We start from the raw sequence: 22,569 nt of genomic DNA on the forward strand, positions 1-22,569 counted from the left end.
CATTATCACTTCGTTACATTATCGTGACAACAGGATATATTTTTTCTTAATTTTCTCTTTATCATTATGTAACATTGAAAATGAATTCTTCCTGCTGACTATGTCCTCGTTTTCATCACTGAAATATAAAATCATGGAAGAAATAGATGAAAATATGAAGTGCGAGTACAAATGGCCAAATTTTCTGAGCTTTAAACAAGCAAAAAGTCTCTTTATTAAAAGGAAAAAACTTATCTTCAGCACAATTTCCTTTTTCTCCATCAAATGCTCTGCAATTTAATTAGGTAATGAATCAGATGACATGTGTAATCTACCTAATGTCCAAGGACTTGAATTGGGGAAAACAGACTTTTTTTATATACAAAAAACTGGGAACAATTTCAGATTGCAGATAAAAAATTACCTGCAAAACAAAATTTCGAAGTACCTCAGTTTTAGTTTCTTTTATCTGAAATTTTATTTTAATCAATTAAGATCTTGTTCTCTAGATAAAAGGACTTCATTTTGACTTAACATTGTATCTTATTTTTTAGCAAGAACTACGAAAATTAACAAAAGTTTACGAAATGTTAAACTAGTTTTAAGACATAACTTTTTAAAACCTAAACCTCTAAGAAAAGATTTTCCCTAGCGTAGTTGTTTAATTAAAAACATATGCTAAATTTGTTTCGAGGGCTTTTTATCAAATTGTTTTTACTAAACCATTTCTTTTACCTCAACATAGTTGAATCCATCTCAAAAAATGCTGCTCAAAAAATTCACTTCCTTTACTACGGTTTTTTAAAACTCAATAGATTGTTTCTCATCATAAAAACTTTTTCACAGCTTGAAAGTTAATTGGTAGATTTGATATTCAGTTTAACATTTTGATTTGTATAGATGAATACGTGTTTTTGAGATCTATCCGAAAATTTCGTTTGATTTTTTATCAAAACTTTCGCGTATAAAACAGAGGGCACCTTTTTAGAAAAAAAATATCTAACATAAATACAAAGAAAGAAAAACAGCAGGCTGCTACATTGTTGCAAAATGCAAAAAAAAATGGACGGAAAATCAAAAGCTGTAAAAACTAGCCTATATAGAGGGATACTGAGAGTGAAAGTTTTTTTAAACTTTGTAATAGATGAACCGTATGATGCAATCTATTGTTGTTATTGGGACCAGGAAGAACAAGCAATTAAGTTCAGTCATAACAAAAAGTTCGAAATCCCTTCCGAAAGTTAAAACGATCATATTTTCTGATTATCTTGTCTTGTGCGTAGAAAATGATGTAAAATTGCACGTCAACTGCAACAGCATTTATGGCAGTGATCACATCAGTTACAGCAACATTACTCCATCTTCAATACCACCAAAAACAAAAGACTACGTTTCTTTTGTTGATAACTGCGGAACATTTTGGTCCATTAATTCTCAATGTGTTCTCATACAGACGCATTATGACTGTTCTTACAGCTATAGTGAAGAACCATGTCGTCCCGAATATCAGAAAGAGTCATGACAGGTTCCAACCAAATCTTTCACATTAAAAATATATACAAAAGACGGACATTTTCTATTCATTCCAGCAGTGCAAACAGTTCCAAAATAGGGTACAATGAAGCCTCACTCCGATAAGAAATACAGTTTTTTTGCAGATAAGACTGATTATTCTGATAATGATTACTATGATGATGATGATGATGATGATGATGATGATGATGATGATGATGATGATGATGATGATGATGATGATGATGATGATGATGATGATGATGATGATGATGATGATGGTGATGATGATGCTCCTTATCCGGTTGACAGATTTGGGTTCCGCATTCAAAACCTACGAAGATAAATTTGACACAAAAAATTTTTACCCGTGAATTAAACTTCAAACATGAATTAATCTTTCTTTACTACGTTTTATACGTGAATCACATACAATGACAGACATAAACTAAGTCCTATGGTAGAATGTTTATTGTACTAGGGTTAAAGTAGTGTGTTTAGATCAATGAGAAGACCGCAACAATCAATCATGCAGCAGACTTAAAAAATTACATAAATTTAAGTAAATTTAAGATGAAACTTACAAACCTTGTCGAAACTAACAGGTTACAGGTTTCTGAAGTGTTCAATACTTGATGTACGTGCTGCAATGGCGCCATCAAATAATCATGACGACCCCGTTGGTGTAGAGGTGCAAAACAACAATTCCGCTTTGAAGATTCAATTCATCTTCCAAATCGATACAGTCAGTCTATTCAAACGATACAAAGCAACGTTATAATGTTGTTATATTAGGCAACGTTTAAGCTTTAGTACGTCCATAGCAGCAAGAGATTTTTAGATGGCCATTTTTGGATGCTCATTTGACCGATACTTCATCGGAGCACAAATCAGTTCAACGCAGGTCGTCATTTTGTACCCTTGAATCCAAAAAAAACCGAAAAATATAGAGCCGAATCTCGTCTTCTTTGATAGCTTTTATGATTAGACTTAAAGAAATTATGTTATTTGAACTTTTTCCCAGCTTTATACGGAAATTGGAACAATTTCTATGCGTATTTTTATCATTTGAATCAGTATTCAAATACTCGATTCTCATTGGCTAATAATCTCGCTTATTTACTCAGTAACATCCTCCGGCCCAGAAAATGGTGATGGGTGAGTGGGTCATAATTTTATAAGTGGGCGGACGAGCATTCCGGTAGACGTGCGCAAGACGGCGGAGCGCAGGACGCTCTCGGAACCGTAACGGAGTTTGGTGATCCGATCAGTAGGGTAGTAACCCCTTGGGTTGAGATCTTCATCTACCCAAACCAAGTAAGCAGTCTTTAGTTGTCCCACAGGGTGTTGTCCCGCAGACCTCCTGTCACTTAGAACGTCGATTCAGTGGCAGGACGTACTCTTTGATCCAACCAGACTAAATAGCGTTAGCGTAAAACTGTTCGCGGGCGTAATGCTTCCGGTAAATGAACTCGTCCACCACAACGACTGACGGAGTTGCGTTTGCTTCGTTGCCAATAAACAGAAAATGGTTAGATGTTGTTGCGCCTAGGTCTTACGGGTCCGCGCTTACGGGCGTTAACGCGCGCGCGTTAAGTGCGTATTCCACGAGACAAAAAGTAATGTTCAAAATTTCACCAGTGAAGCGACCAGTACCAATGATGCTGTAAAGTATTCGCCTAAAATTACATACTAGCCTCTCCCAGATGCCACCTTGCTGCGGCGCGCTCAGCGGGTTGAACCTCCACCTAGTGCCTTTATGCGTATGTTCCGTTGTAATATTCATAGTAACTCACTTTTCGATACTCTCACGTAGTTCTGTTTCCGTGTCAACGAAGTTGGTACTATTGTCTGATCAAATAGTTGCAGGTGTACCCCGACGAGAGACAAACCGATTCACTCCCATTACGCAAGAACTGGCGTCCATTTACGGAACAATTTCAACATGAACAGCACAAGTCGTTAAGCATGTGAAGAGGAAACCCCAACTTTTCTCGGTAGTCCTGCGCAGAGTTGCTTAAAGTGGGCCGAAGTAGTCGACCCCCGTGTTCGTGAAGGGAGGAGACGAGTGTGCGAGTCTTTCAACTGGGAGGTCAGCTTTGATGGGTTGAATAGTGGCAGCGCGGAACATTCTGCACGTGAGGCTGTTGCATTTATTCGAACGCAGTGAAGTTCTTATTTTAAGGATGATGTAACGTTCCTGTATTTTAGCCCGCAGATAGTCAACGCCTTGATGATGGTTTTTCAAGTGCGTATGCCGCAGAAACAGATTTACAATTATATGGCGTGCGTCCAGAAGAAAGGATGTTTTAGATCAAAATGAACCTCGACCAACCGTTTGATGCGGCCAGCCAAACGGATTAACTCCTTTGGTCCAAAGAAAGGGCAAAACGGGGCAATACGGCTATTCCGTTTAACCAATCTGTTTTCCAGGAGTTCTTTTCTTTCGGAATTTGAAGCCTCTCCTTGAAAGATATACTGAAGATGACGCTCGGCTTCGTCAAGCTCTTTAGGATCCATTATACTACAATCGACATTACGGTGGCATTAATGTGAGGGTAACAGCTGTAGCATTTATGCTGTTATTCGCAGCAATTTTTGATAAGAATTGAATTTGTCTCAGGGGGGGATTATTTGCTGGGGCCGTTCCCTGGTTGACTCTGTTGCGTATGCGGCCAGTGATGTGTTAATAACATCAGTTTACTTGGTTGCTATACCGAGTTTGATGTTACTAACTAATTCAGCACTCGATTCGAACGGGAATTGCTTGATTCTTAGGAGTTCCGGACCCCCAGCCAGGGACTTGATTGCAAAACCTCAGGGGACATACCACGAATAGCGGCATATGTCGGGTTATCGCTCAAGGCAACGTGGTTCCACTCATCAATGCTAGTGTGTTCTAAGATCTCACAAACACAGTTTACAATAAATATTGGTTGCTTCGTTGCGGAGATAATCCCCTGCGAGACAGTAGTGCTGTCGGTCCACATGAGAACCCTGGTGACTTTCACTGTGAGAGCTCGACAGTTATCCTTTTTCAATCGAGCGGCCAGTAGCGCTGCCTATAATTCGGGCTTTGAGACAGTCATCACCTTCATGGGTGCTACACGAGTTTTATCCAGGACAAGCTCCGTTTGGAGCCCAAAAGGATTTACTCGAGCTCCGAAACTAAACGAAATGAAACCTTCTTGGAAACTACCGCCAAACATATGCAATGCCATGTGTTCGAAGTTTCCCGAAAATCAGATACTCAGTATTGTGATTTCGGCAAGCTTGGGTAGTTCTACACTCCATTCGAGGAACCTATAAGAGTGTCTTTGTGTAGCTATTCATCCCAATGCTGCCCGCTGGCAAGCCAGATGTTCTTTAGTTCCAATCAAGCACCAACGCCAAATGGTGCTACTACAACGATGGGATCAAATACCTTAGACACTAGGCTCAGTACTAAGCGTTGTGTTGAAGACTTAGTTACTGCAATGGAGTTACCTCAACTCACAACTAGAATATCATTTTTATCACTTTTCAACTCTAGCACGTGCGAAAATTCGTCCTTAGATGACGCAATTACGTTGGGCTCGGCAGATTGAGGAGATATCATATCTAAAAAAGTACAAGTTTCTCTTTGTTAGTGCTATCAGATGTTTTTTGGACTTTGTCATTAGGTTTGTTTTCTTTTAAAAAATACTTTGAATTTTTGTAGTAATTAATGCTTGTTTTTTATATTTGTTTTTGTTATTTGTCTTCTCTCGCAGTCTTTTTAATGACAGGTCCCGTAGGTCCTCTAATAGATCAATCATTGTATTTATTTAGTGATTTGAGTTTAAAGCATTTATTTACACCAGTTATTTTATTGGAACAATATGTAAAATTTTGAGTTTTGTCATTCTGTTCCTCATTTGGTAGACAATTAAGCTAAAGGTGTGGATGAACGCGGTCGGAACATCACGAGCGAATGCCCATCACCGAACCTCCTTGTTGTTATCTAAAATTTTATTTTAATCAATTAAGATCTTGATCTTTAGATAAATGGACTTCATTTTGACTTTAAATTGCATCTAATATTATAGAAGAAAAAAAGAAAATTAATAAAAGTCAACGAAATGTAAAACTATTTTTAAGACCTGACTGTTTAAAACCTAAACCTGCAAGAAAATGTTTTAAATATATTTTGATATGTTATGTTAAATTTGTTTCGTAGGCTTCTTACCAAATTGTTTTTACTGAACCGTTTTTTTTATCTCAGCGTAGTTGACTTCATCTCAAAAGTTGCTGCTCACAAAATTCACTTCTTCTTTTACAGCTTGAAAAATGATTTTCAGTTTAACATATTGATTTGTATAGATGAATACGCGTTTTTGAGATCTATCCAAAAATTTCGTTTAATTGTTTATCATAACTTTTGCGTATAAAACATAGGGCTCCTTTTTAGAAAGTAATATCTAACATAAAAACAAAGAGAGAAAAAAAGCAGGCTTCTACATTGTTGCAAAATGCAAAAAAAAATTGACTGAAAATCAAATACTGTAAAAACTTGCCTACTGAGAGTGAAAATTTTTTTACAAGTTATTCTGCTAATACGACAGTATGAAATTTTATTACACTTACCAGCGCCAGGAAGTTGTGTTGACTTTTTTCTCAACAACTGGAATTTTGCCCAAAGTCATCAAATTCTACGGTTTTTTTTTAATTTTCAAAAATTTTGGCTTTCAACAGCCTAGTAAATTTTCTGCAGTATAATAAATGGCTTTGAATAAGAGACAATTTTTTTAATTGTTTTTTATTATGAAAAAAATTTTCAGAAATTGAACACCCTCACGAAATATACTGAGATATTCCCTTATAAATGCCAAGAGAATTGTTTTTGTGTGAAATTTATGCAAAAGGTAAAATATTTATCAAACTGTTTCGAAAGAATCGATTCAAATAATTTCATAATAAAGAAAAAAACAGCTGGTTCTCTGAAGAAAAAATTTGTAAGCAAGCCTTGGAAAGTTTAGGCGTTCAGTGCTAAGTGCAAAGTCCCTAGAGCCGTTTTTTAAATCACTTAGTTCTCTTTTTTTAAAAATTTTACATCATAAAAATCATACCTTGGGAAAAAAAGGATCTTGAATTATGTGCCAATTTTGTTTTCTAATAGCCCAGTTTACCGTGATACAAATTTTTTTGGTCTGCGCAGTTCCATAAACAGGTCCATTTCTATAAGTTAATTTCTGATGAGTTCCTGATTAGAAATAGCTAAATCACTGGTCGCGTCTGTTAATGCGGACCCGGAGAGTGCTCTCCTTATTGCCTTACGGTTCATAGAGACAGACTACTTAACTTCCGATTATAATAGTCTTCTTTTTTAACGACAAAGTTATACAGTTTTGCAGGATTTTTGCATCGCATAAACATAGTAGTGAATAATATAAGACAGATCAAAGTATTTGAGCATTCTGTATAAAAGAGAATAGAGTCTCCTCAGTCTTTGATTGGCGGGGAATTCACACACTAGATTTCTGTCTGCTGTAGATCATATCTAGCCACAGAAAAATCTGAAAATCAAGCAACAGGAAATTGTCTAAATTTTTGTGACTATGTGCTGGTTAGAGGTCCTAATATACTGATAAGTTGTGTATTGATGTGAGAGAGAGAGAGAAGTATTAATCAATGTTTCAATTGGCGGCAAGATTTGTTACAAATCAGTCGGTTTATATAGCATTATGTTCCCGCAATCATAGCTTAATGGTTGTGACATTCTCAACTCGAACTGTAACTTTTAAATCAAAAATCGGAAAGTATCGGAAGTCATTCTTGACTTCCTTCACCCCTCCTTTCGGGTTGGGTGTCACCTAAGCGAGCCACGCAAAACCTAGCGTGTTTTGTTTTCCCTAACCCTTGGTGAGGACAACTGCGATCATAAGGTCAGTTTGCAAGTATTTCAATTCTAGCTCTCCCCTTTCTACAAGCTCCCTTATGAAATGAAGTTTAAGTGCAAAGTGTTTTGTTTTTCCATAGTGAGTGGACTGCTTGCTGAGCGCTATGCATGCCTGGTTGTCAACGAAAATCTCAATAGGTTTTTGCACCTCAACGCTTAACCTCCTGAAGCAGATCTCTCAAGTGAATGGCCTCCTTTGTTGCCTCTACTAAGGAATTCATTTCGACTTCTGCCGTTGATGTAGCAACACATCTTTGAACTTTTGTTGAACAGCTGACAACGGCTGAGGTACTACTAAGTTTGAAACAATATCCTGAAGTGCTTTTCCTATGGTCTAAATTTCCCGCCCAATCGGCATCGGAGAAACACTCTAAGGTAAACTTGTCTCCCCTCCTAAAAACTAAACTTTGACTTAAAACCTTTGAGGTATCTAAAAACTCTTTTTCCGGCCTTCCAGTGCTTTTCCCCTGGGTTCTCAACAAATGAACTTAAGAAATTTGCTGCATAAGCAATGTCTGGTCTACTTGAGCAAGCTAAATAATTCAAGCAACCCACTAATTTTCTAAAATCAAAATTTCTCATGCGCTCTTGCTCTTCACTCCCCTCCTGAGGGCAGTCTTCTTTTGTTAGTTTTATTTCTGCAAGTGGTGTCTCTACTGATTTGCCATTTTCTAGTCCAAATCTCTCTAACAGCTTTTCAATATACTGTTCTTGGTTGATTTCAATTGAATTTTCCTTTTTCAAAATTTTCATTCCAAGAAACCAACAAAGATCCCTACAATCACTTATTTTGAAATCCTTACACAGCTCACTCTCAAACCAAGCCGAGAAGTTTTACTGAAATTCACATCTGATTATATCATCTACCCACAAAAAAACTGCGCCTTGAAGTTGTCTTTCACTTTTCTTTATGAACAAACAATTATCATGATCAGAAGATTCAAAAGATTTAGCTACCAAAAAGTTCCCTAATGTCTGATACCAGTTCCTTCTTGACTGCTTAAGACCGTAAAGACTTTTCTTCATTAAACAAATAAGAGGTTTTCCTTTGTTGTCTAATGCTCAAACCCTTCTGGTTGTTTCATGTAAATTTCTTGAGCTATAGGTGCATTAATATATGCCTTTTTTATATCCATTTGTCTTATTTTCGACCCTTTTTGAACAGATAAGCGAATTGTTGACAACCTAGTCGTTGGTGAGTATGTCTCATGAAAATCCTTCCCTAAGACTTGACTGTAACCTTTGGCCACGAACCTTGCTTTGAATCTACTTATCTCCCCCGTCGGACCATATTTAACTCCAAAATGCCATCTACTACCCACTACTTTTGGTCCATTACTCTCAACTAGATCCCAAACTTTATTTTCGGTCAGTGAGTTATATTTGTCCTGCATTGCCTTCCTCCAGTTTTCAATCTTGAGCGCCACTTTTGCGTTTTTAGGTAACAAATTTTGATCAACAATTTCACTTAAAAAAACCATTTCACTCATCTCTTTGTTTACCTCATGTTCTAGATTTGCCTGTTCATTCACTCCGAAGTAATAGTTGTTCTCGTCGAAACTTGCATTCCTTGTTTTCTGAACCTTAAGCTCACCGCGATCGTTCTCTTTTCCTATCAGAAAAGATCTACTATCGAGTGCATGACCTAAGAAAATTCCCTTCTTCGCTTTTCTGTCTATTTTGTTTCTGAACTGTTTCTCTATGAAAGGGTAAGCAACACAACCGAACACTTTTATGAAACTAAGATTTGATGTCTCGCCATACATGGCTTCATGAGGGGTTTTTTTATTGCCGAATGATAGCAAAAATTTTTCAAATAGAACGCCACGTTGAGCGAATAAGTCCAATACTTTTTCTCTAAAGAAGCCTGATCTCCTAAACATCTAGCAGTTCCTACAGTGACGTCCCAAAGTTTTTCAATTTTACCATTTTCTTGTGGCGTGTACGCCGCAGAATTCTCAAGCCTGATTCCTTTTAGCCGGGCAAATTTTTTAAAGTCGCTTCTAGAGTCTCGTCCCTTGAGTTCATAAAGTGAACCCTACAATATCTTCTGAAGCTATCAACACAATCTATCGCGTACTTGTGGCCATCTACAGCCTCGGGGGTAATGGGCCCTAAAATTTCTGTGTGCACAATGTCCAACACTGCTTGTGCTCTTGTCGTGCAATCTTTTGCTATTGGTTGTTTCTTAGCTTTATTCAACTCGCAAATCTCACATACATCTACCGCACTGTCGCTGATACGCATTCCTTCAACGTGTTCAACTAGTTTGCTAAGGTCCGTAAAATCGTCATGACCCAATCTTTTGTGCCACATTTTTAAGCTACTGGACAGTAGGCAATTTTCTTTGCAAGTTTTATCAATCTCACTAAAGTCCCAAATGAACAAATTTTTCTCCTGCCTAAATGGGTAATCTAGACCGTTTTTGTCAATTATGCTTAGTTCTGGTCCTATCAAAACTTCAGCTCTTGCTTCTCTAAGTTTACTAATTGACACTAGATTGTGTGATTTTCAGGTATAAACAAGGCGTTCTCTAAGATAATTTTTCTATTAACCTGATTACTATCCTTAACTAAAAATGCAACTGTACCTCGGCCAAAAATCTCAGACTCTGTTTTGTTTGCGTTCAGTACTTTGCCCGAGAAACTATCATCGATATCGATAAACACTTCCATGTTGTTTATCTTTTGACTTGTTGCCCCCGAATCTAGCACTAGTCCTACTCCCTCATCATCAACTGGGCATAAAACGAAACTGAAGTATTCTTCATCTTTTGCTAAATTCTGTTTCTCATTTCTAACGCTTCGCCTGGCATGACTCTCAAACTTTTTATTCCTACACTCTGTAGCTTTGTGTCCAAACTTATAGCAATTGTAGCATTGAATTACTTTGCTGGTATTAGGCTGTGGGTTATGAGGCTTATTATTTGAGCGACAAATTTTTGCAATATGTCCAAACTTGTTACAGTTATGGTACCTCTTCTGCTTTGTTAGGAAGACACTTTCACTTTCGTTTTTCCTATCACTCTCTATTCTCCGCTCAGTGTCGAAGTTGATCAGATCTCGCTTCAACTCATCAAGTGATTTATACTCACTACCGTACTTAACAAGTGTGACAAAATTATCCAATTCGTTCGGCAGACCTTTCAGTAGAATTGATGTAAACATTTTTTCACTCAAACCCTCGTTGATTTGGTTAGGGTTAAATTGTAGTTCCTCTGCTCTTGTTATATACTCGATTAGACTTTCGTCGTCTCTTTTAACAAGGCTAGTGAGTTTGCTTACTAACTTTTGTAATCTAGGTCTCTCAAAGCTACGGAATCTCTTAGTTAGCACATCCCGTGCTTGAGCCCCATCTCCTTTATATGGCCTAAGATAAAAAACTGACTGCTTGTCTAGCGCCGAAACAAGCTCATACCATATTTGCATTTGTTTTTCTTTAAAAATTTCTCTCCCTTTATCTATAGCTAAGTCTTTTTCGGCTCGTGAAGCGTTAGGGCGTGTAGAAGGGACATAATCTTCAAACGTGCTACTACCATCAAGTACCTTGTACAACTTAAAGACAAAAATGCGAGCTTCAAATTGCTCCGAAACTACAAAAAGTCTTCCTCTTTCCCGCTGAATCGGACTCGTTTGTTCTTATCACTCATCTCTTGTCTTACCAGTCTATCAGTTCAAAGCAAAAATTAGTCTGTAATCAATTTATCAATTCAAAACTTTTTCACTCGTTACTTTCATACAAAAACCAACCCTTGGAGAACTAGGATTAAAAGGTCGGCAAACAAAAGGTCCTACACGCACACACTACCCTCTTGTCTATGTCATTACTGGTCACTGAGAAACGGCCAGGCCACGTCCTTACAAGGTTTGACTGTAAAAGGATCCTCTAGGTCGGGTGTTATCCTTAGCGGAACCCAGGTTGCAATAACTTCACAGACTCAAGGGCAGTCTCTACATGTATCGCCACTTATTAGCGTGATTATTTCTCCAAAGTTATTATCCTTTTTCAATCAAGTTCAACCATATTTGAAGAGTGTTTAAGTTTTGCGCTGCTCTACAGGTTTATTACAATGTTTTAAAATCAAAATCTGAACGATGTTCAGCAAATCAGCGCTTTTTCAAAAATTGAAAGGTGTTCGATTAGGTTGCGTTTTTTTCAAAAAAAAATGTCCGAACGTTATTCGGAAATGCACGCGCGTCACAACCAATAAGCTACCTTTTAGTAAAGTAACTTTTTACAAATTTACAACAATTAATGTTTTCAATCTTGGTTTGGCACTTTGCCGGCACTCAAACAGACTCCTTCAAAACTAGGGCCTAGAACTTCACCCTGTTGACCTTTGCTAGCTACTCTTTTTGGACTCTTTGCTCTCTCTCTTTTGCTCTCTCTTTTTGGCTTTGCTCTCTCTTTTTGCTCTCTTTTTGCTCTCTTTTTGGACTCTCCTTTGCTCTCTCGTTTTGGCTTTCGTCTCTTTGGCCCTTCCTGGTCTCTTTGGCAGTGTCTTGTCCCTTTGCTGTTGTGACTTTGTTTTTGTTTGGCCGCCTTGCAGAAAAATTTTGTGTGCCTTTCAGTGTGCAGCTGTGCGTTTGGCTGCGCACAGTAACCTGATAAGTTGTGTATTGATGTGAGAGAGAGAAGTATTAATCAATGTTTCAATTGACGGCAAGATTTGTTACAAATCAGTCGGTTTATATAGCATTATGTTCCCGCAATCATAGCTTAATGGTTGTGACATTCTCAACTCGAACTGTAACTTTTAAATCAAAAATCGGAAAGTATCGGAAGTCATTCTTGACTTCCTTCATGATAAGTTGTGTATTTATGTGAGAGAGAGAAGTATTAATCAATGTTTCAATTGGCGGCAAGATTTGTTACAAATCAGTCGGTTTATATAGCATTATGTTCACGCAATCATAGTTTAATGGTTAAGACATTCTCAACTCGAACTGTAACTTTTAAATCAAAAATCGGAAAGTATCGGAAGTCATTCTTGACTTCCTTCACCCCTCCTTTCGGGTTGGGTGTCACCTAAGAGAGCCACGCAAAACCTAGCGTGTTTTGTTTTCCCTAACCCCTTGGTGGGGACATCTGCGATCATAAGGTCAGTTTGCAAGTATTTCAATTCTAGCTCTCCCCTTTCTACAAGCTCCCTTATGAAATGAAGTTTAAGTGAAAAGTGTTTTGTTTTCCCATAGTGAGTGGACTGCTTGCTGAGCGCTATGCATGCCTGGTTTTCAACGAAAATCTCAATAGGTTTTTGCACCTCAACGCTTAAGTCCTGAAGCAGATCTCTCAAGTGAATGGCCTCCATTGTTGCCTCTACTAAGTAATTCATTTCAGCTTCTGCCGTTGATAAAGCAACACATCTTTGAAATTTTGTTGACCAGCTGACAACGGCTGAGGTACTACTAAGTTTGAAACAATATCCTGAAGTGCTTTTCCTATGGTCTAAATTTCCCGCCCAATCGGCATCGGAGAAACACTCTAAGGTTAACTTGCCTCCTGATAAGTTGTGTATTGATGTGAGAGAGAGAAGTATTAATCAATGATTCAATTGGCCGCAAGATTTGTTACAAATCAGTCGGTTTATATAGCAATATGTTCCCGCAATCATAGCTTAATATATCATCTACCCACAAAAAAACTGCGCCTTGAAGTTGTCTTTCACTTTTCTTTATGAAAGAACAACTATCATGAACCGAAGATTCAAAACCTTTAGCCGCCAAAAAGTTCCTAAATGTCTGATACCAATTCCTTCCTGACTGCTTAAGATCGTAAAGACTTTTCTTCATTAAACAAATAAGAGGTTTTCCTTTGTGGTCTAATTGCTCAAAACCTTCTAGTTGTTTCATGTAAATTTTTTCAGCTATAGGTGCATTAAGATATGCCGTTTTTATATCCATTTGTCTTATTTTCTACCCTTTTTGAACAGACAAGCTCACAATTAAACGAAATGTCGACAACCTAGTCGTTGGTGAGTATGTATCATGAAAATCATTCCCTAAGACTTGACTGTAACCTTTGGCCACGAACCTTGCTTTGAATCTCCCCCGTCGGACCATATTTAACTCCAAAATGCCATCTACTGCCCACTAATTTTGCTCCATTATCCTCAACTAGATCCCAAACTTTATTTTCGCTCAGTGAGTTATATTCGTCCTGCATTGCCTTCCTACAGTTTTCATTCTAAAGCGCCTCTTTTGCGTTTTTAGGTAACAAATTTTGATCAACAATTTCACTTAAAAAAACTATTTCACTCATCTCTTTGTTTACCTCATGTTCTAGAATTGCCTGAATCATTCACTCCGAAGTAATAGTTGTTCTAGTCGAACCTTGCATTCCTTGTTTTCTGAAGCTTAAGCTCACCGCGATCGTTTTCTATTCCTATCAGAAAAGAGCTACTATCGAGTGCATGACCTAAGAAAATTCCCTTCTTCGCTTTTCTGTCTATTTTGTTTCTGAACTGTTTCTCTATGAAAGGGTAAGCAACACAACCGAACACTTTCATGAAACTAAGATTTGATTTCTCGCCATACATGGCTTCATGGGGGGTTTTTTTATTGCCGAATGATAGCAAAAATTTTTCAAATAGAACGCCACGTTGAGCGAATAAGTCCAATACTTTTTCTCTAAAGAAGCCTGATCTCCTAAACATCTAGCAGTTCCTACAGTGACGTCCCAAAGTTTTTCAATTTTACCATTTTCTTGTGGCGTGTACGCCGCAGAATTCTCAAGCCTGATTCCTTTTAGCCGGGAAAACTTTTTAAAGTCGCTAGATATGTACTCTTTTGCACCGTCTGATACTAAAGTTAAAGGTTGGCCTACATCTGCACAAAATTTTTGAAATTTCTCTAGAGTCTTGTTCCTTGACTTCATAAAGTAAACCCTACAATATCTACTGAAGCTATCAACAAAACCTATCGCGTACTTGTGGCCATATACAGCCTCGGGGGTAATGGGCCCTAAGATGTCTGTGTGCAATCTTTTGCTATTGGTTGTTTCTTAGCTTTATTCAACTCGCAAATCTCACATACATCTACCGCACTGTCGCTGATACGCATTCCTTCAACGTGTTCAACTAGTTTGCTAAGGTCCGTAAAATCGTTATGACCCAATCTTTTGTGCCACATTTTTAAGCTACTGGACAGTAGGCAATTTTCTTTGCAAGTTTTATCAATCTCACTAAAGTCCCAAATGAACAAATTTTTCTCCTGCCTAAATGGGTAATCTAGACCGTTTTTGTCAATTATGCTTAGTTCTGGTCCTATCAAAACTTCAGCTCCTGCTTCTCTAAGTTTACTAATTGACACTAGATTGTGTGATTTTCAGGTATAAACAAGGCGTTCTCTAAGATAATTTTTTTATTAACCTGATTACTATCCTTAACTAAAAATGCAACTGTACCTCGGCCACAAATCTCAGACTCTGTTTTGTTTGCTTTCAGTACTTTGCCCGAGAAACTATCATCGATATCGATAAACATTTCCCTGATGTCTATCATGTGACTTGTTGCCCCCGAATCAAGCACTAGTCCTACTCCCTCATCATCAACTGGGCATAAAAAGAAACTGAAGTATTCTTCATCGTTTGCTAAATTCTGTTTCCCATTTCTAACGCTTCACCTTGCATGACTCTCAAACTTTTTATTCCTACACTCTGTAGCTTTGTGTCCAAACTTAGTGCAATTGTAGCATTGAATTATTTTGCTTGTATTAGGCTGTGGGTTATGAGGCTTATTATTTGACCGACGAAATTTTGCAGTATGTCCAAACTTGTTACAGTTATGGCACCTCTTCTGCTTTGTTAGGAAGAAACTTTCACTTGCGTTTTTCCTATCACTCTCTACTCTTCGCTCAGTGTCGAAGTTGATCAGATCTCGCTTCAACTCATCAAGTGATTTATCCCCACTACCGTACTTAACAAGTGTGACAAAATTATCAAATTCGTTCGGCAAACATTTCAGTAGAATTGATGTAAATATTTTTTCACTCAAACCCTCGTTAACTTGGTTAAGGTTAAATTGCAGTTCCTCTGCTCTTGTTATATACCCGATTGGACTTTCGTCGTCTCTTTTAACAAGGCTAGTGAGTTCGCTTACTAACTTTTGTAATCTAGGTCTCTCAAAGCAACAGAATATCTTAGTTAACACATCCCATGCTTGAGCCCCATCTCCTTTATATGGCCTAAGATAAAAAACTGACTGCTTGTCGAGCGCCGAAACAAGCTCATACCATATTTGCATTTGTTTTTCTTTAAAAATTTCTCTCCCTTTATCTATAGCTGCGTCTTTTTCAGCTCGTGAAGCGTTAGGGCGTGTAGAAGGGACATAATCTTCAAACGTGCTACTACCATCAAGTACCTTGTACAACTTAAGGACAAAAATGCGATCTTCAAATTGCTCCGAAACTACAAAAAAAACTTCCTCTTTCCCGCTGAATCGGACACGTTCGTTCTTATCACTCATCTCTTGTCTAACCAGTCTATCAATTCAAAGCAAAAATTAGTCTCTAATCAATTTATCAATTCAAAATTTCTTCACTCGTTACTTTCATACAAAAACCAACCCTTGGAGAACTAGGATTAAAAGGTCGGCAAACAAAAGGTCCAACACGCACACACTACCCTCTTGTCTATGTCATTACTGTTCACTGAGAAACGGCCAGGCCACATCCTTACAAGGTTCGACTGTAAAAGGATCCTCTAGGTCGGGTGTTATCCTTAGCGGAACCCAGGTTGCAATAACTTCACAGACTCAAGGGCAGTCTCTACATGTGTCGCCCCTTATTAGCATGATTATTTCTCCAAAGTTATTATCATTTTTCAATCAAGTTCAACCATATTTGTAGAGTGTTTAAGTTTTGCGCTGCTCTACAGGTTTATTACAATGTTTTAAAATCAAAATCTGAACGATGTTCAGCAAATCAGCGCTTTTTCAAAAATTGAACGGTGAATAGTAGTGAATAATATAGTAGTGAATAATATAAGACTGATCAAAGTATTTGAGCATTCTATACAAAAGAGAATAGAGTCTCCTCAGTCTTTGATTGGCGGGGAATTCACACACTAGATTTCTGTCTGCTGTAGATCATATCTAGCCACAGAAAGTTCTGAACATCAAGCAACAGGAAATTGTTTAAATTTTTGTGACTATGTGCTGGTTAGAGGTCCTAATATACAAACTGAGTTTCAATCGCTTTTTCTTGACTCAAAATGTGTCCCTTTCTGGTATCCTACTTTCCCAGTTCTGGCGGTTGAAAAGCGCTAAATTGCGATGATTTTTCAAAAAATTCAGCGCAAAAATCTTACATAATAATGCGCTGAAATGTGGTGAACTGAACTGAAACCTTGTAAAAAATGCGGTAAAATGCGTTGATTTTTCAAAAAGTTCAGCGCAAAAACCTTAAATAATAATGCGCTGAAATGTGCTAAAATGCGCTGAAACTTTGTAGGAATTGCGCTACAAATTCAGCGCAATTCTTACAAAGTTTCAACGCTTTTCAGAACATTTCAGCGCATTATTATGTAACGTTTTTGCGCTGAACTTTTGGAAAAATCAGCGCATTTCAGCGCATTTGTTTCATAATTTTCGGAAAATTTCTCAACTCGGGCACCCATTTTACAGACCTCGACCGAAGCTCAAAAGCACACATCAGGATTTGATCTCTAACACTTGTTTTTGGGTGTGTGAAAAATGATGTGAGAAATAGCTGGGCAATGTTTAACTTCTAAACTTTCTAGATTATGTAATTCCATGAAACTCTTATGCAACGATATACCGCTGAATTGCTTTATTCATTTCATTTGAAAGCAAATAGTAAATTTAATCAAGACTAATAATATAAACATACAGAATGATTATGAACATAACAAAACAAAGGAAACCTAGCCCATCCCTACAACGTGAACTACAATATAAGGTTGCATGTATAGTCAAATATCATGTTAGATGATTAATATTGGTTTATAACTTGAACCGATTTTCTTTATACTTATCATTGACCATATTAGCTTAATTGAAAGAGTAAATTATCAAAGGTTTCTTTAAACTAGAATTTAAATATTTGTCTTTGAGAGTGTTTCTAACTTTGCGCTGGAGAACAAAGACTAACAAAACATTTCATACCTTCAAAATTTGATTTATTTTCTTCAACTTGTTGAAACGTTGAGATACAAAATGGATTCATGCACTTCATGTAACGATTTTGGAACCGATCTTTACTACTGCTCAGGTTGTCCAGACTATAAAGTCCCCGATGATCAAACAAGGTCAATACTATGCGACACGTGCGTAGGTGCTCACATTAAAAAAGGCCACATTGTGAAAACGTTGAAAGATCAAGACCCCGTCATTTGCAGGACGCACAAAAAACTGCACACAGTTTACTGCAAAACGTGCAAAATTACGTTCTGCCCAAATTGCTTAAATAATCACAGGTCTCACTCGGTAGAATCTTGTGACATTGAGGCAAAATCTGCGCGGAATTTCGTCTTCAAAGCATTGGGTGAGCTCGAAATAGCTGAAAAACCTTTGAGAGCCAAGCAAGAAACAATCAAGAAATTTCACGAAAAGGTTGAAGAAGAGAAAAAGCAATCGAAAGAGATTTTTTCGAAACGAGTCGACAAAATTAAAGGGAACGTGATAAAACATATTGAATCAGAAATACATGAAGGGAGCAATGAACTTGAAGACTTTGCAGCTCTATTAGACAAAGTTTCTCAACTTGAAGAAGATTTGCGCAATCTGCTGGCGCTTCCTCAGAGTCTTTTGTTAAAAGAAAGTGAACTTGTTCAGGTGCAACTTGAACAAATAAACAAACAAATAGTGGACACAATTGCCCAAGAATCTAATGCCAAGCCGCGCGCAGTCGAATTATTATCAAAGACGTTACACATTGCTGCAGAAAAGTTTGAAAACAAAATTGGAAAACTTTTTGAAGAGGCGGATTTTCCATTAGAAACGAAGGATGAAATAGTCCCGGATAATAATGAATTTTACTGCAGTGAGTTTAGAATTTCAACTGAGTCATCTAACTTAGTTCTTGATGAACTAAACAGCAGCGAAGTTGAGTTCAAAAAAGTTTTTTCTGTGCCTTTGGTGCAAAAATTTCATCCGTTTACGTAATAACTAAAAAGGAGATGGGACCAATAATTATGATTATGAGCAAAAACAGTGTTTTCACGATTAAATCGGATTGTTATGGCAAACTTAAACTCGAACAGTTTTTTACGCCAGTTTACGAGCACTTTATTTGTCCATACGCAATAGATGAACCGTATTGTACAATCTATTGTTGTTATTGGGACCGGCAAGAATAAGCAATTAAGTTCAGTCATAACAAAAACTTCGAAATTTCTTGCAGAATTCTTCCGAAAGTTAAAACTAACATATTTTCTGATTATCTTGTCTTGTGCACGTCAACTGCAACAAAATTAGGGGTAGTGATCATATCAGTTACAGCAACATTACTGCATCATTAATACCACTGAAAACAATAGACTACGTTTCTTTCGTTGATAACTGCGAAACATTTTGGTCCATTAATTCTCAATGTGTGGTCATACGGACCCATTATGACTGTTCTCACAGCTATAGTGAAGAACCATGTCCCAAATATCAGAAAGAGTCCTAGCAGAATCCAACCAAATCTTTCACATTAAAAATATATACAAAAGACGGACCATATTTTCTATTCATTCCAGCAGTGCAAACAGTTCCAAAATCGGGTACAATGAAGCCTCACTCCGATCTGAAATACATCTTTTTGCAGAAAAGACTGATTATGATTATAATGATTACTATCATGATGATGATTATGATGCTCCTTTTTCGGTTGACAGATTTGGGGTCCACATTCGAAACCTACGAAGATAGCTTTAACACAAAAACTTTTACCCGGGAATAATTTCCAACATGAATTAATCTTTCTTTACTACATTTTATACGTGAATCACATACATTGACAGACATGAACTCAGTCCTATGGTAGAATGTCTAGTGTACTAGTGTCAAGGTAGTGTGTCCTGATCGATGAGAAGACCGCAGCAATCACTCAAACAGCAGGCTTTAAAATTTACATAAATTTAAGTAAACTTAAGGTGAAAGTTTATACAAACGATAAAACGCAACGTTATAATGTTGATATATTATTCAACGTATAAGTTTTAGTACGTCCATAGCAACAAGTGGTTTTTTAGATGGCATTTTTTTGATGCTCATTTGACCGGTACTTTGTCGAAGCACAATTCTGTTAACTGCAGGTCGCCATTTTGTACCCTTGAATCCAAAACACCGAAAAATATAGAGCTGAATCTCGTCTTGTTTGATAGTTTTTATGATTAGACTTAATGTAATTTTGTCATTTGAACTTTTTCCCAGCTTTATACGTAAATTGGAACAATTTCTATGCGTATTTTTTTCATTTGAATCAGTATTCAAATACTCGTTTCTCATTGGCTTAAAATCTCGCTTATTTACTCAGTAACATCCTCCGGTCCAGAAAATGATGTTGGAAGTTATAACTTTATAAGTGGGCGGACGAGCAATCCGGTACAAGTGCGCAAGATGGCAGAGCGCGCGACGCTGTCGGAAACGTAACGGAGTTCGGTGATCCGAGCAGTAGGGTAGTAACCATTGGGTTGGGATCTTCATCTACCCAAACCAAGTCAGCAGTTTTTAGGTGTTGCTCCGCAGACCTATGCCACTTAGAACGTCGATTCAGTGTCGGGACGTACTTTTCGATCCAACCAGACCAAATAGCGTTTGCGTAAAACTGTGCGCGGGCGTAACGCTTCTGGTAAATGAATTCGTCCACCCCAACGACTGACGGAACTGCGTTTGCTTCGTTACCAATAAACAGAAAATTGTTATGTGATGTTGCATCTAGGTCGGACGGGTCGGTGCTTACGGGCGATGACGCGCGCGCGTTAGTTGCGTATTCCACAAGACAAAAAGTAGGGTTCAAAACTTCACCAGTGAAGCGACGAGTACCAATGATGGTGTAAAGTATTCGCTTAAATTTACATACTAGCCTTTCCCAGATACCACCTTCTCGTGGCGCGCTGGGCGGGTTTAACCTCCACTTAATGCCTTTATGCGTAAGTTCCGTTGCAATATTCATAGTATTTCACTTTTCGATATACTCACTTAGTTCTCCTTCTGCACCTACGAAGTTGGTACCATTGTCTGATCAAATAAATGCATGTGTACACCGACGGGAGGCAAACCGCTCCACTTCCATTACGCACAAACAGGCTTCCATTGACGGAACAACTTCAACATGAACGGTACGAGTAGTTAAGCATGTGTTGAGGAAACCCCAACTCTTCTCGGTAGTCCTGCGCACAGTTACGTAAAATGCGCTGAAGTAGTCAACACCCGTGTTCGTGAAGACAGGAGACTGGTGTGCGAGTCTTTCAACTGTGAGGTAAGCCTTGAAGGGTTGATTAGTTCCAGCGCGGAACATTCTGCACGCGACGCCATTGAACGCAGTGAAGATCTTAACCTAAAAATGGTGTGAAGTTCCTGTACTATAGCCCGCAGATAGTCGACGCTTTGATAAAAGTTTTTTACGTGGGTACGCCACAGAAACAGATTTGCAAATATATGGCGTGCGTCAAGAAGATAGAGTGTTTTAGATCAAAATGAACCTCGACCAACCGTTTGATGCGGCCAGCCAAACGAATCAAACCCTTTGGTCCAACGAAGGAGCAAAACGGGGAAATACGGCTACACTTTAACCATTTTGTTTTCCAGTAGTTCTTTTCTTTCGGAATTTCAAGACTCTCCTTGAAAGAGATACTGAAGATGACGCTCGGCTTCGTCAAGCTCATTAGGATCCATTGAACTACCATTGACATTACGGTGGAATTCATGTGAGGGTAACAGCCGTAGTATCTATGCTGTTATTCGCAGCAACTTTTGATAAGAACTGAACTTATCGATGGAGAATAATTGCGGGGCGGTTCCCTGGTTGACTTTTTTGCGTATGCTGCCAATGATGTTTTAGTATCATAAGTTTATTTTGTTGTTATACCGAGTTTAATGTTACTAACTATTTCAGCGCTCGATTCGAACGGGAATTGCTTGATTCTTAGGAATTCCGGGCCCAATAACCAGCTATTTGATTGCAAAACCTCGACGGATATACCGCGAGTAGCGGCATCTGTCGGGTTATCACTTGAGGCAACGTGGTTCCACTCGTCAACGCTAGTGTGTTCTAAAATCTCACAGACACAGTTTGAAATAAATATTGGGTGCTTGGTTGTAGAGTTAAGCCATTGCAAGACAGTAGTGCTGTCAGTCCACGTGAAAAACTTGTTGACATTCACTGTGAGAGCTCGACAGGTATCCTGTTTGAGTCGAACGGCAAATAGCGCTGCCTGTAATTCGAGATTTGAAACTGTCATCACCTTCATGGGTGCTACACGAGTTTTATCCTGGACAATCTCAAGCTCCGTTTGGGGCCCACAAGTAGTTACTCGAGCTCGGAGGAACGCTACGGAACTGAAATCCTCTTGCGAACTACCGCCAAACATATGCAATGCCAGGTTTTCAAACTTCCCGACAATCAGATACACAGTATAGTGATTTCGGCAAGCTTTGGTAGTTCTACACTCCATTAAAGGAACACTTCAACAGTGTCTTTTGGTAGCTCTTCATCCCAATGCTGCCCGCTGGCACGCCAGATATCCTTTAGATCCAATCGAGCACGAACGCCAATTGGTGTTACAAGACCGGTGGGATCAATACCTTAGACACTAGGCTCAGTACCAAGCGTTGTGTTGAAGACTTGGTTACCGCAAGGGTGTTACCTCGACTTCCAATTAGGGTATCATTCTTTTGATCTCTTTCCAACCCAAGCACGTGCGAAGATTCCTCCTTAGATGACGCGATAGTTTCTTCGTTAGTGCTATCAGATGATTTTTGGACTTTGTCATTAGGTTTGTTTTTTTAAAGAATTTTTTTAGTAATTATTGCTTGTTGTTTATATTTGATTTTGTTATTTGTATTCTCTCGTAGTCTTTTTAATGACAGGTCCCGTAGGTCCTCTAAAAGATCAATTATTGTATTTATTTATTGATTTGAGTTTGATGCATTTATTTACACCAGTTATTTTATTGGAACCATATCGGAAGGTTTGAGTTTTGTCATTCTGTTTCTC

Source organism: Convolutriloba macropyga, chromosome 12, assembly GCF_964194025.1.
Source record: "Convolutriloba macropyga chromosome 12, txConMacr16.3, whole genome shotgun sequence".
In the NCBI taxonomy this organism is placed as follows: Eukaryota; Metazoa; Xenacoelomorpha; order Acoela; family Convolutidae; genus Convolutriloba; species Convolutriloba macropyga.